The sequence below is a fragment of the Lethenteron reissneri genome, chromosome 39 (genome assembly GCF_015708825.2).
Source record: "Lethenteron reissneri isolate LAM-NWPU_2019-01 chromosome 39, ASM1570882v1, whole genome shotgun sequence".
Taxonomy (NCBI): domain Eukaryota; kingdom Metazoa; phylum Chordata; class Hyperoartia; order Petromyzontiformes; family Petromyzontidae; genus Lethenteron; species Lethenteron reissneri.
Window position 1 is genome coordinate 11,373,634 of NC_083817.1, and position 12,969 is coordinate 11,386,602.

The 12,969-nt window shown below is 49.6% G+C and overlaps 4 non-coding genes across 4 annotated transcripts; all 4 read right to left on the reverse strand.

The window, feature by feature from the left end:
• Positions 1 to 381: 381 nt before the first annotated feature.
• TRNAL-CAG (transfer RNA leucine (anticodon CAG)) lies at positions 382 to 464 on the reverse strand. The gene has a single exon. It is a non-coding gene; the product is annotated as a tRNA-Leu (tRNA).
• A 7,525-nt stretch (positions 465 to 7,989) lies between these two features.
• TRNAL-CAG (transfer RNA leucine (anticodon CAG)) lies at positions 7,990 to 8,072 on the reverse strand. Its single transcript has one exon. It is a non-coding gene; the product is annotated as a tRNA-Leu (tRNA).
• An 809-nt stretch (positions 8,073 to 8,881) lies between these two features.
• Positions 8,882 to 8,964, reverse strand: TRNAL-CAG (transfer RNA leucine (anticodon CAG)). The gene has a single exon. It is a non-coding gene; the product is annotated as a tRNA-Leu (tRNA).
• An 805-nt stretch (positions 8,965 to 9,769) lies between these two features.
• TRNAL-CAG (transfer RNA leucine (anticodon CAG)) lies at positions 9,770 to 9,852 on the reverse strand. Its single transcript has one exon. It is a non-coding gene; the product is annotated as a tRNA-Leu (tRNA).
• Positions 9,853 to 12,969: the final 3,117 nt, after the last annotated feature.

Sequence of the window (12,969 nt, forward strand, 5' to 3'; positions counted from 1 at the left end):
ATATCACAGAACTGATTCACGTAACATCATCAAGTTACTTCATATCCACACCAGGGGGGCCGCACTATCCGACCTGCCCTACAACAGGAAGACAATTGGTTGTATAACAGTCATAGCATTGTTATTCATTTTCATTTTACATGTTTTTATGCCGACCCCTTGCATACCAACGTGATTTTTGCATTGTGTTTCCCTCCATACAAAATATGTAATGCTCTCAATCACTCTTTGTGTGTGACTTTTGTTTTTCTCATTTATATATTCACCAAACTTTCCGGCCTTGTTCCATTATCGAATATTTCTCAATTCTATTGCGATAGCTAAGTTTCATTGAAATCACAAAACAGAAAATTGTTGTTAATTCTCAAAAGAGCATCATGCTGTCAGAAGTGGGATTCGAACCCACGCCTCCAGGGGAGACTGCGACCTGAACGCAGAGCCTTAGACCGCTCGGCCATCCTGACTGTGGCATGGTGTCACTAGAGGCTAATTCTAATCCATTCTCAGCAATCGATCCACGTGGTTCATGTGAAATAAACATTGCAATTATTTATCTAAGTGTAGTAAGTATATATGGAGGCTTGACGACAGGATCGGAGGCACACTTATTTATTACACCAACACAGTCATTACAGGTCACTTGGCTACAGGGATTTCTCGACAGCTAACCCCTCTAATCTATACCAACTCCTCCACTACGGGACTAGGGGAGGCTATCTGTCCCAGCTTGGTTAAGCTGGGATCCCGGCTCCCTGAGTCACCAGACCAGCTTCGTCTGGGCTCTCGGGGCCACGCCACCGGCTTGCCCTGGTCGGCCCTTAGAAGGACAGCGAGCCAGGGGAGCTCCGGGGCCTATACTAGCAGGTCTTCGTTCTTCTCTGGTTAAAGCTGAGTCCCGACCTCGAGCCCTCGAGCTCATCACCTTTTATAGGACTCGCCCCCGAGGGGGGGCCCGTGGGGGATACACATGCGGACGTCGGTGCGAGCGCCACCCTTGTGTACGGCCGTAACCCCGCCCCTTGTGTTTGTTGGCCATCCGTGGCCATGCATAATCACACCTCAACATTCGTAGCCATGCGCAATTACACCTCTACATCACCCCCCCCTGTACAGCTCGCAGCCGTCCCCGGCTGCAAAAAAAATCAGAATAAAGGTGCATCCTTCACGAAAACCCCGTGTGTGTGCCTCGCGTAATTTTTTTTTCTTTAACAAGAACAAGAAAACCCCAATAAGAACAACAAGAGGAAGAGAGAGAGAGAGAAAAAAAATAACCCGACGCACCCTCCCCGGATAAATACCCCAAAACCAACATATATATACACTCCGGACGCCACCTTTCCCATTGTCCGCAAGGCCCCCCAACGGCCGACCTCACAACACCCCTTCCCTTTTGTCCGCAAGGCCCCCCAACGGCCGACCTCACAAAAGTCTGCGCGTTTTGGCGCGCGTTCTCGCGGCGGGCCCGTCACAAGGGCCCGTCCCGGCACGCTCAGTGACGGTTGTAGACGGTCCGGGTGCAAGAGGGTCAGGCGTCGCTGCCGAGTGACCCCCGACCCCTCCGGGAGGGGTTGGTGGGCGTGGGCCCGTCACTCCTGTTTCACCTGGGGACGGAACAGTTGGCGTCAGGTTAGGCGAGTGCAGCGACGACGGGGAGTCGGCGACACCCTCACACGTTTGGCCATGCGTGTGTGTGTGTGAACCACGGGGCGGCGTGACGAATGGTTTTAACCTTGAGGGGTGCACATACCACCGGCGCCTCCCCCATTTGACGCGAACACATTGCGGCCGCAAAACCTGCACGACCTCCACTGGCCCCCGCCACGGCCGTACCAATTTCGACGAGGTTGCCAGCGGCACCTGAGGACAGTGCAACCACGCCCTGTCCCCTGGTTTCCATTTGACCACCTGCACCCGCCCCAACCGAAGCCTCTCGTTCGCCTTCTGGCGGAGTTCAGAATTTTGCACGGCCGCTTCCCGCGCCTCAGACAATTGAGCGATGTTAAATTTAACGTGTTCGGACAAATTAGACTTCGCCTGGAGCGCCGAGAGCTTCAGCTGGGTCGCCACAGGGGGGTTAACTTCGCGCCCATACATTAAAAAGAAAGGGGAAAATCCGGTGGCCGCATGGGGAGCCATTCTGTAGGCCTGCAACACACCGGCTATGCGGAGGTCCCAATCCGTCTGGGATACCGACACCTGCTGGGACAGCATGGACGTGATGGTCCGATGCAGCCGTTCCACCATCCCGTCAGTTTGTGGGTGATACGGAGAGGTCCGAACCTTCTCCGTACCCAAGAGGTCGCACACCTCACGTAGGAGTTTACCAGAAAAATTCCTACCCTGGTCAGTAAGCAGCCGTTCCGGAGCACCCTTGTCGAGGACATAGCCCTGGACAAAGGCCTCCGCGATGGCTGCTGCCGACTGGTTCGCCAGGGGCCAGGCCATAGGCCATCTCGTGAAGTATTCAACCCCCGTTAGTAAATACCTATTGCCCCTGGGTGTAGCGGGAAATGGGCCAAGTATGTCCAGAGCGACGAGCTCGTTAACCCTGGAAACTTTTATGGACTGCAGCGGAGGGTTGGACCCCCTAGCAGGTGGCTTCCTCTGCGCGCATTGCGTGCATGACCCCAAGAGATCCCCCACGTCCTTTTCCATGCCCGGCCAGAAGAAATCTAGCTGGAGCGTGGCAAAGGTCTTATGAACCCCCAAGTGCAGAAGCCGCTCATGAACAGCCCATACCACCTTACCCCTTAAAGCAGCAGGCACCACGAGCCGCTGGCGCCGGGTTTTACCATCCCAGTGCATTAAAAGTCCCTGGAACAACCCCCACGAGTCAACGTTTTCCACCCCCTGGCCAACCCCCCCGGTGCGACGGCGCAGAGCGAGGAGGGAGGTGTCCTCCATTTGGAGGCGACCCCATTCCGCGACCGACAACCCCAGCAACGAATCCCTCCCTTCTTGCTCGATAGGACCCGAAACCGAAGGCGCATCGGCAGCGGCCACGAGGACCGAATCGGTGGTGACGTTCGGAGACCTACAACGCCCCGAACCCAAGAGGCACGTGCACTCCGAAGTGGGTGGCAATCGCGACAGGGCATCAGCGTTCGTGTGGCGGAGACCCTTACGATATGTGGTGACAAAGTCATAGTCTTGGAGAATCTCCAACCATCGAGACAACTGGCCCGATGGTTGTTGAACCCGCAGGGCGTATTGTAGGGCCGCATGATCTGTACGGACGGTGAACCGCCGACCGTACAGATACGGGCAGTACTGCTGAATGAAATAAACAATCGCCAATAATTCCCGACGGGTAACGCAGTACCGCTGTTCGGCTGGAGACAGTACCCGACTACCGTAAGCCACCACATGCTCTACGCCCCCAATGAGCTGAGACAGCACGCCCCCGATGCCCGTGTTACTTGCATCTGTATCGAGCAAGAAGGGTTGTGAAAAATCCGGGTAATTCAACGGCGGAGCCCCCACCAAAGCATTCCGGAGGGCGCGAAAAGAAGCCTCCTCCTCCAGCCCCCAATGAAACCTGACTCCCTTGGACGTCAAGGCATGCAATGGTTTCGCAATCGTAGCGAAGTCAGCCACAAATCGCCGATAATACGATGCGAACCCAATGAAACTCCTGACCTCTCCCACAGAGGTGGGAGTCGGCCAGGAGCTGACGCATTCCGTTTTGGCGGGATCAGTGGATATCCCCGAGCGCCCAACAATGTGACCCAAATATCGCACCGATTCGCGGAGTAAATGGCACTTCTGTGGTTTAAATTTCAAATTGGCAGCCCGCATTTTGAGAAAAACAGCACGCAACCTCTGGAGGTGTTCCTCGAAGGATTTGCTAAAGACGATGACATCGTCTAAGTAAATCAAACACGAATCTCATTGCAAACCTGCCAAGACCAATTCCATTAACCGCTGAAAAGTTGCCGGCGCAGAATGTAAACCCATCGGCAAGCGGTTAAATTGGAAGAGACCTTGCGGTGTCCGAAAAGCAGTCTTAGGTTTTGATTCGTCATCCAGAGGAAGCTGCCAGAATCCAGATAGCAAATCGAGGGTGGAAAAGAATCGCGCCCCCGCCAAGGCATCGAGCGACTCATCCATTCGAGGAAGCGGGTACGCATCTGCCACAGAGATTTTGTTCAGACGCCGAAAGTCGACACAAAACCGCAGTGAGCCGTCGTGTTTTTTCACCAAAACGATCGGCGCGCCCCACGGGCTGTTGGAAGGGGAAATGATATCGGCGGCTAGCATGTCATCAACAGCCGATTTGACATGATCCTTTTCGGCGGGACTCAACCGAAAGGGATTTTGGCGGATTGGCGCGCTGTCACCCGTGTCAATATGGTGTCGCAGCAATTTAGTACAACCAATATCAAATTTGTGTTGACTAAAAACGTCAGCAAATTCGCTCAGGAGAACTCGCAGCTGCGCGAGCTGCGAGTCGGACAGGTCCACTGAACCCGCGCAAAGCGCATCCAACCATCCGTCATCACAGTCCGAATGCGGTCGCGACGGAGGATCGGTGGATACGTAACCCACAAGTGGTTCCTCATAGGGCACCGGCGTTGCGTGGGCAAGCACGGTCCCTTGAGGAACCACGGCCGTTCGCGATCCCACATTAAGGACTGCAATGAAGGGGTCCCCATCCCCTCGCACCATAGTCTGAGCCGCGAGCAAATCGGGTCCATTGACCCCGGCCCGAGATGGACCCAACAAGACCCCCCAATCCGCAACCCCTTCAACAAACGGCCGACGCAACTTAAGAGGGACGAGCATCTGGGCCCCCGGAGGCACGCGCACAGTTTTTGTGACGAGCGCCTGCACGGTGGCAACCGCCCGACGCTCCGTGGCGGGGGAAGACAGAAATGTAACGCGTCGGCCCGATGGGAGCTCAATGCACCCTTGGTCAATAAGGATGCGGATGGGCATTTTGGCCAGAAAATCCGTCCCCAACAGGCACGGAACCGCGAGTGAGGAGGAAACCAAAACAGGCCCGGATAATTTAATGTCCCCAATGCAGATAGTGGCGCGGATTTGGCCAATAATGCCCAGAGAGCCCCCGTTAGCGGCATAGCACGGCACGTCAACAGGGAGCAAGGGACGACTTTGAACGGGAAGGATGTTATAAATCAAATCAGATATAATGGTCGCCGATGCCCCTGTGTCAATTAAAATCCGCACCTCTACCCCATCAATGTGACCGACCACGACCGATGATCCCGCCGACGCAGCAACGACACGATGGGCGAGCTCCGACCACTGACCCAGTTGGAGCGCTCGCCGCATTACCGAACAATTGCGCGCGACGGACGGGGAATTTGGAGCCCTGTTTAGTTGAGCGCGTGAGTGTGTGTCGGATGTGTGTGTGGGCCAAACGTGTGAGGTGCCGCGACTCGCCGTATTTCTCTGCTGGAGCTTGGGAGGAGACGGCGTGGCGTTCTGGCGAGGTGTCGCCCCGCGCTGACGGGGAGCCCGGCATCCTGACGCAACGTGGCCTTGCAGGCCACAGTTGTAGCAGCGTGTGAGCGCCCCCGATGTCCTGGGCTGCTCCTGGCGACTCGGTCCATTCCGAGCCTGCGGTGCCGCCGATCTCCATTCCCCTCGCCGCTCCACCCCGCAGACCTCCTCCGATGGGAGGGCGGTGGTCGCCATGGCATGGCCGGCCGCCCCCTTTGCCGCCTTTCGGCGCAGGGACCGCAAGCCCCCGTGGATGTGGCGCGCGACCAGCAGGGACGACATCTCCGCGTCGTCCTGAGCCAGGACGTTGACGTCCAGCTCGTCAGCGAGTAGCAGCAGCTTCTCAGCCACCATGGCATCCACTCCTTCCTCGTCCATCCTTGGGAAAGCAGCCTTCGCCAGAGCCAGGAGAGCCGTCCGGAAGGCCAGGGGTGACTCGTTGGCGCCCCGACTCCGATCGTGGAACAGCTGCCTGCAGTCCGAAGGCGGCCCATAGACGGCTGACAGCAGCTGCAACGCCAGGTGTAGAGTGGCGCGCTTTTCCCTCGGCGCCGAGGTGAGGGTAGCCAGGGCGTCGTTGTCCAGCATCGCTGGCAGCGCGCGTAGAGCCTCGGCGTCCGACCAGTTCGCCATCTCTTGATGAGCGATGAACCGCCTCTTGAAGCCGCCCCAGTCTCCGTCAGCGCCGACAAATTCTTTAAGAGGCGGCAGACGTTGTTGTAAGGCGGCGTCCGTGGCCGCAGAACGCTCTCCGTCGCTCCCCGCCGATGATACAGTGTGGGCGGGCCGTGCACATGGCATCGCCGGTCGCTCCGATGTTGACGCGCCGGCCGGCGTTGATGATGTCACGGCTTGTGCTTGGCGCTCAGCAGACACGTGACGCGGGCCGGCCCCGCCCACCGCTCGTACTGTAGAGATGGCGGGAAATTTGACCGCGAGCCGCGTCGGGGTGGCGGGAAACGCCGGCCCGCGCCGGCTGCCGACGTCGACCCGCGCTGCTCCTCCAGCCCCCAGCCGCGTGATCTCTTCCAACGCGGCGGCCGCGGCGTAGAGCAGGTCCACCAGGCGGGAGTGGGCCAGCCGGAGTCCCTCGGCCGACGCATCCCCCTCCTTCTGTCGTAGCGGCGCGGGCGTACTCGGTCCCGGCTGCTCCGATTCGACCCCGGCCATCTCTGGTGGTGATTCGGCCGCGGTGTCTTCCATCTCCGACTCCCTGGTACGTGTCGTCCCTCGTGTGTCCATCGTTGGACGTTTTACTTCTGACACCAGATGTAGTAAGTATATATGGAGGCTTGACGACAGGATCGGAGGCACACTTATTTATTACACCAACACAGTCATTATAGGTCACTTGGCTACAGGGATTTCTCGACAGCTAACCCCTCTAACCTATACCAACTCCTCCACTACGGGACTAGGGGAGGCTATCTGTCCCAGCTTGGTTAAGCTGGGATCCCGGCTCCCTGAGTCACCAGACCAGCTTCGTCTGGGCTCTCGGGGCCACGCCACCGGCTTGCCCTGGTCGGCCCTTAGAAGGACAGCGAGCCAGGGGAGCTCCGGGGCCTATACTAGCAGGTCTTCGTTCTTCTCTGGTTAAAGCTGAGTCCCGACCTCGAGCCCTCGAGCTCATCACCTTTTATAGGACTCGCCCCCGAGGGGGGGCCCGTGGGGGATACACATGCGGACGTCGGTGCGAGCGCCACCCTTGTGTACGGCCGTAACCCCGCCCCTTGTGTTTGTTGGCCATCCGTGGCCATGCATAATCACACCTCAACATTCGTAGCCATGCGCAATTACACCTCTACATAAGCAAGAACACTTCCTCATCACAAGTGATTCAAGCGAAACAATACCCACCATTTTTGGACAACCTAGTTGTCATTTAGACGGATGCATGATCCTAGAAGGTGGGAATTCCAATATTTACTCAGAAACATCCGTGAAGAATATTCATAACCAAGATGCATTTGATCAAGGAAATCCAGTGATTCTTACTCATGTTTAATTGAGGGTATTGCTGAATCTTATCGCCAAATTGAATCGAAATTATACTGCTGGTGTCATGCATGGTATGAAGCGTACATTTGGACTTCGTGCAGCTCTGGTCTATGCCCTGTGTGAGACAATGGTTCATGGAAAAAGATAACACAGAACTGATTCACGTAACATCATCAAGTTACTTCATATCCACACCAGGGGGGCCGCACTATCCGACCTGCCCTACAACAGGAAGACAATTGATTCTATAACAGTCATAGCAGTGTTATTCATTTTCATTTGACATGTTTTTATGCCGACCCCTTGCATACCAACGTGATTTTTGCATTGTGTTTCCCTCCATACAAAATATGTAATGCTCTCAATCACTCTTTGTGTGTGACTTTTGTTTTTCTCATTTATATATTCACCAAACTTTCCGGCCTTGATCCATTATCGAATATTTCTCAATTCTATTGCGATAGCTAAGTTTCATTGAAATCACAAAACAGAAAATTGTTGTTCATTCACAAAAGAGAATCATGCTGTCAGAAGTGGGATTCGAACCCACGCCTCCAGGGGAGACTGCGACCTGAACGCAGCGCCTTAGACCGCTCGGCCATCCTGACTGTGCCGTGGTGTCACTAGAGGCTAATTCTAATCCATTCTCAGCAATCGATCCACCTGGTTCATGTGAAATAAACATTGCAATTATTTATCTAAGCAAGAGCACTTCCTCATCACAAGTGATTCAAGCGAAACAATACCCACCATGTTTGGACAACCTAGTTGTCATTTAGACGGATGCATGATCCTAGAAGGTGGGAATTCCAATATTTACTCTGAAACATCCGTGAAGAATATTCATAACCAAGATGCATTTGATCAAGGAAATCCAGTGATTCTTACTCATGTTTAATTGAGGGTATTGCTGAATCTTATCGCCAAATTGAATCGAAATTATACTGCTGGTGTCATGCATGGTATGAAGCGTACATTTGGACTTCGTGCAGCTCTGGTCTATGCCCTGTGTGAGACAATGGTTCATGGAAAAAGATAACACAGAACTGATTCACGTAACATCATCAAGTTACTTCATATCCACACCAGGGGGGCCGCACTATCCGACCTGCCCTACAACAGGAAGACAATTGGTTGTATAACAGTCATAGCAGTGTTATTCATTTCATTTTACATGTTTTTATGCCGACCCCTTGCATACCAACGTGATTTTTTGCATTGTGTTTCCCTCCATACAAAATATGTAATGCTCTCAATCACTCTTTGTGTGTGACTTTTGTTTTTCTCATATTTATATTTCACCAATCTTTCCTGCCTTGTTCCATTATCGAATATTTCTCACTTCTATTGCGATAGCTAAGTTTCATTGAAATCACAACACAGAAAATTGTTGTTAATTCACAAAAGAGCATCATACTGTCAGAAGTGGGATTCGAACCCACGCCTCCAGGGGAGACTGCGACCTGAACGCAGCGCCTTAGACCGCTCGGCCATCCTGACTGGCATGGAGTCACTAGAGGCTAATTCTAATCCATTCTCAGCAATCAATCCATGTGGTTCATGTGAAATATACATTCTCATCATTCATCCAGGCAAGAACACTTCCTCATCACAAGCGATTCAAGCGCAACAATACCCACCATTTTTGGACAACCTAGTTGTCATTTAGACGGATGCATGATCCTAGAAGGTGGGAATTCCAATATTTACTCAGAAACATCCGTGAAGAATATTCATAACCAAGATGCATTTGATCAAGGAAATCCAGTGATTCTACTCATGTTTAATTGAGGGTATTGCTGAATCTTATCGCCAAATTGAATCGAAATTATACTGCTGGTGTCATGCATGGTATGAAGCGTACATTTGGACTTCGTGCAGCTCTGGTCTATGCCCTGTGTGAGACAATGGTTCATGGAAAAAGATAACACAGAACTGATTCACGTAACATCATCAAGTTACTTCATATCCACACCAGGGGGGCCGCACTATCCGACCTGCCCTACAACAGGAAGACAATTGGTTGTATAACAGTCATAGCAGTGTTATTCATTTCATTTTACATGTTTTTATGCCGACCCCTTGCATACCAACGTGATTTTTTGCATTGTGTTTCCCTCCATACAAAATATGTAATGCTCTCAATCACTCTTTGTGTGTGACTTTTGTTTTTCTCATATTTATAGTCACCAAACTTTCCTGCCTTGTTCCATTATCGAATATTTCTCACTTCTATTGCGATAGCTAAGTTTCATTGAAATCACAACACAGAAAATTGTTGTTAATTCACAAAAGAGCATCATACTGTCAGAAGTGGGATTCGAACCCACGCCTCCAGGGGAGACTGCGACCTGAACGCAGCGCCTTAGACCGCTCGGCCATCCTGACTGGCATGGAGTCACTAGAGGCTAATATTAATCCATTCTCAGCAATCGATTCACGTGGTTCATGTGAAATAAACATTGCAATTATTTTTGTAAGCAAGAACACTTCCTCATCACAAGCGATTCAAGCGCAACAATACCCACCATTTTTGGACAACCTAGTTGTCATTTAGACGGATGCATGATCCTAGAAGGAGGGAATTCCAATATTAACTCAGAAACATCCGTGAAGAATATTCATAACCAAGATGCATTTGATCAAGGAAATCCAGTGATTCTTACTCATGTTTAATTGAGGGTATTGCTGAATCTTATCGCCAAATTGAATCGAAATTATACTGCTGGTGTCATGCATGGTATGAATCGTACATTTGGACTTCGTGCAGCGCTGGTCTATGCCCTGTGTGAAACAATGGTTCACGGAAAAAGATATCAAAGAACTGATTCACGTAACATCATCAAGTTACTTCATATCCACACCAGGGGGGCCGCACTATCCGACCTGCCCTACAACAGAAAGACAATTGATTCTATAACAGTCATAGCAGTCATAATCAACGATTTTTGGGTTTAGATCGCGTTTATTTATAAATGTGTCGTAACCCTCCACCACCCGACACGGCCAATCAGTAAAAAATGTGTCACGTTGACAAAGACAAATAGTTCACTGCTTTAGCCCACCGGTGTGTTGAAGCAACAACATTCACAATTTGAGTACGACGTTTCGCTGGTAATTACAACCAGCATCATCGGGCAATTCGCCAGAATGGTGAGGCTCTCCTGTGTCTCCCGTTCTTATATAGAGCAGCAGCAGGATGACGTCATCATTAACTCATTAACTCATCAGGTGCAAAGATTCAAGGGGGGAGTGATTGTAATTATATACTAGATTAGTAATCAGGCTATTGTTACGATGCGAGTTGTAGATTAGTAATCATTTGGAATGTGTTTTATTGTGATTATGCTACATTAGTAATCTGTTAGTGGTTGTTTCCCTTATAAGTAATTGTAATGTATCTTATTTAATAATACGCTTCCAGGCCGCACTAAGCCTGTAGCTGTCTGAGCGATTAAAGTTATTTCTGTTTCTCTCAATTTCAATCGATTCTCTAATTAGTCTTTGCCAGTAGTAACTAGTTTTACACAACACTTCCACGTTGTCAAAATCAATTGAGTGTCCCTGTTGGCATGCATGTTCTGCTACTGCCGACAGTTGTGTTTGTGATAGTTTAATATTTCTCTGGTGTTCTTTAAGTCTTACACTAACGTTACGCCCTGTCTGTCCAATATAGCATCTGCCACATACACAATTAATCCGATATACACCTTCTGTTGATAATTTAGGTACTTCGTCTTTAGTGCACGTTACTAGTTGTTGAATTTTGTGTACTGTACCAAATCTTACTGTAATGTTTTGCTTTTGCAAAACACGGGCTAATTTATCAGTTACTCCTGAGATAAATGGTATTTTTATTGTTTTAATAATCTGATCGCTTTCAGCAGTGTTGCTTTGCGATCGTGATTTGGCTTTTAGTGCTCTGTTAATTTGAGCATTATTGTAGCCATTCTGCCTTAGTGCTTCTTTAACATGTTTAATCTCTCTCACTAGACTTTCACCATCTGACACTGTTTTAGCCCGATGTATGAGCGTCTTGATAAGAGAGGATTTCTGAGCTGGGTGATGATGCGAATCTGCATTCAGATAGGCATCAGTGTGCGTTGGCTTTCTGTAAACGCTGTGTGTTATTTTACCGTTTGGGCCATGCCCAAGTAAAATATCCAGGAACGGGAGTGTGTTATTCACCTCCATTTCCATGGTGAACTGAATGGCCGGGTTTTGTGCATTGAGATGATTTAGAAAATCGTTAAGTGTATCTTTACCATGTGGCCAGACAACCAAAGTGTCATCCACATATCTAAACCAAAAGGATGGTTTTAATGTGCTCGAGGCAAGTGCTCTGGTTTCAAAGTTTTCCATGTACAAATTTGCTATAGCAGGAGATAAAGGAGAGCCCATTGCTGCTCCCTCCCTTTGTTTAAAGAATTCGCCTCTCCATAAGAAGTAAGTGTTATTTAAACAATGGTCTGCGAGTTTCGGAATATCTTTTGGTGAACCTGTATTCTTTACCAGTGTATCAAGTAATTTAAGTGACTCGCTCACTGGAACCTTAGTGAATAGCGAAATCACATCAAAACTCACCAAAATATCATTAGGGTTAAGTTTAATATCTTTGATCATATTCACAAGATGTTCTGAATTTCTTATGAATGATGATGTCCTACCGATGTAAGGCTGAATTTGTTTAGTTACATATTTTGCTAATTTATAGGTGGCAGAGCCAATTGTACTGACTATAGGTCGTAAAGGGATGCCGACTTTATGGATCTTTGGTAGCCCATACAGTCTAGGTGGTTTTGAAGCCCTTGGCTTCATTAGGAATTGCTCATTTTTTTGGGATTAATGAATTTGCAATGATTGCAGTAGTCTTACGTTCCAAAGTATTAGTTGGATCTCGTTTAATTTTAATGTAGGTACTTTCCTCTAATAAATCTTTAATTTTATTATCATAATCGGCTCGTGACATCACTACTGTAGTGCGGCCCTTGTCAGCTGCTAGGATTTGAATATCTTTGTTTAGACGAAGCTCTCTTAAGGCTTTTGCCTCGTTCGAGCTAATATTTACTTTAGGTACTTTACTATTCTCAATAATTTTGGCAACCTCGTGTCTAGTCATCTCTGCCTCATTATGTGGAAGGAGTCTTACTGCTGATTCTACCTCAGCAATTATCTCATCCACTGGAATTGTGCGTGGGGTAACGGCAAAGTTAAGGCCTTTAGAAAGGACAGAAATCATGTCAGTGGTTAAATCAGTGTTAGTCAAGTTCATTACGGTTTTGTTTTCAAATTGTTCGTTTTTAATAGGGATTTGTTTATTGTAAAGTCTAGAAAATTTGTTAATTTGGTTAGCATTTGTTAGATTAAACACATTATCAGCCGATTGTTGTGTTATAGTATCGATTATATTCCAATCATGCATGGACACACTATTGCTTATATTTAAATGTAAATGCTTTAGCGATTCAGAAATGTTGGATAATTCACTCCTGTTGTGTTGTATTC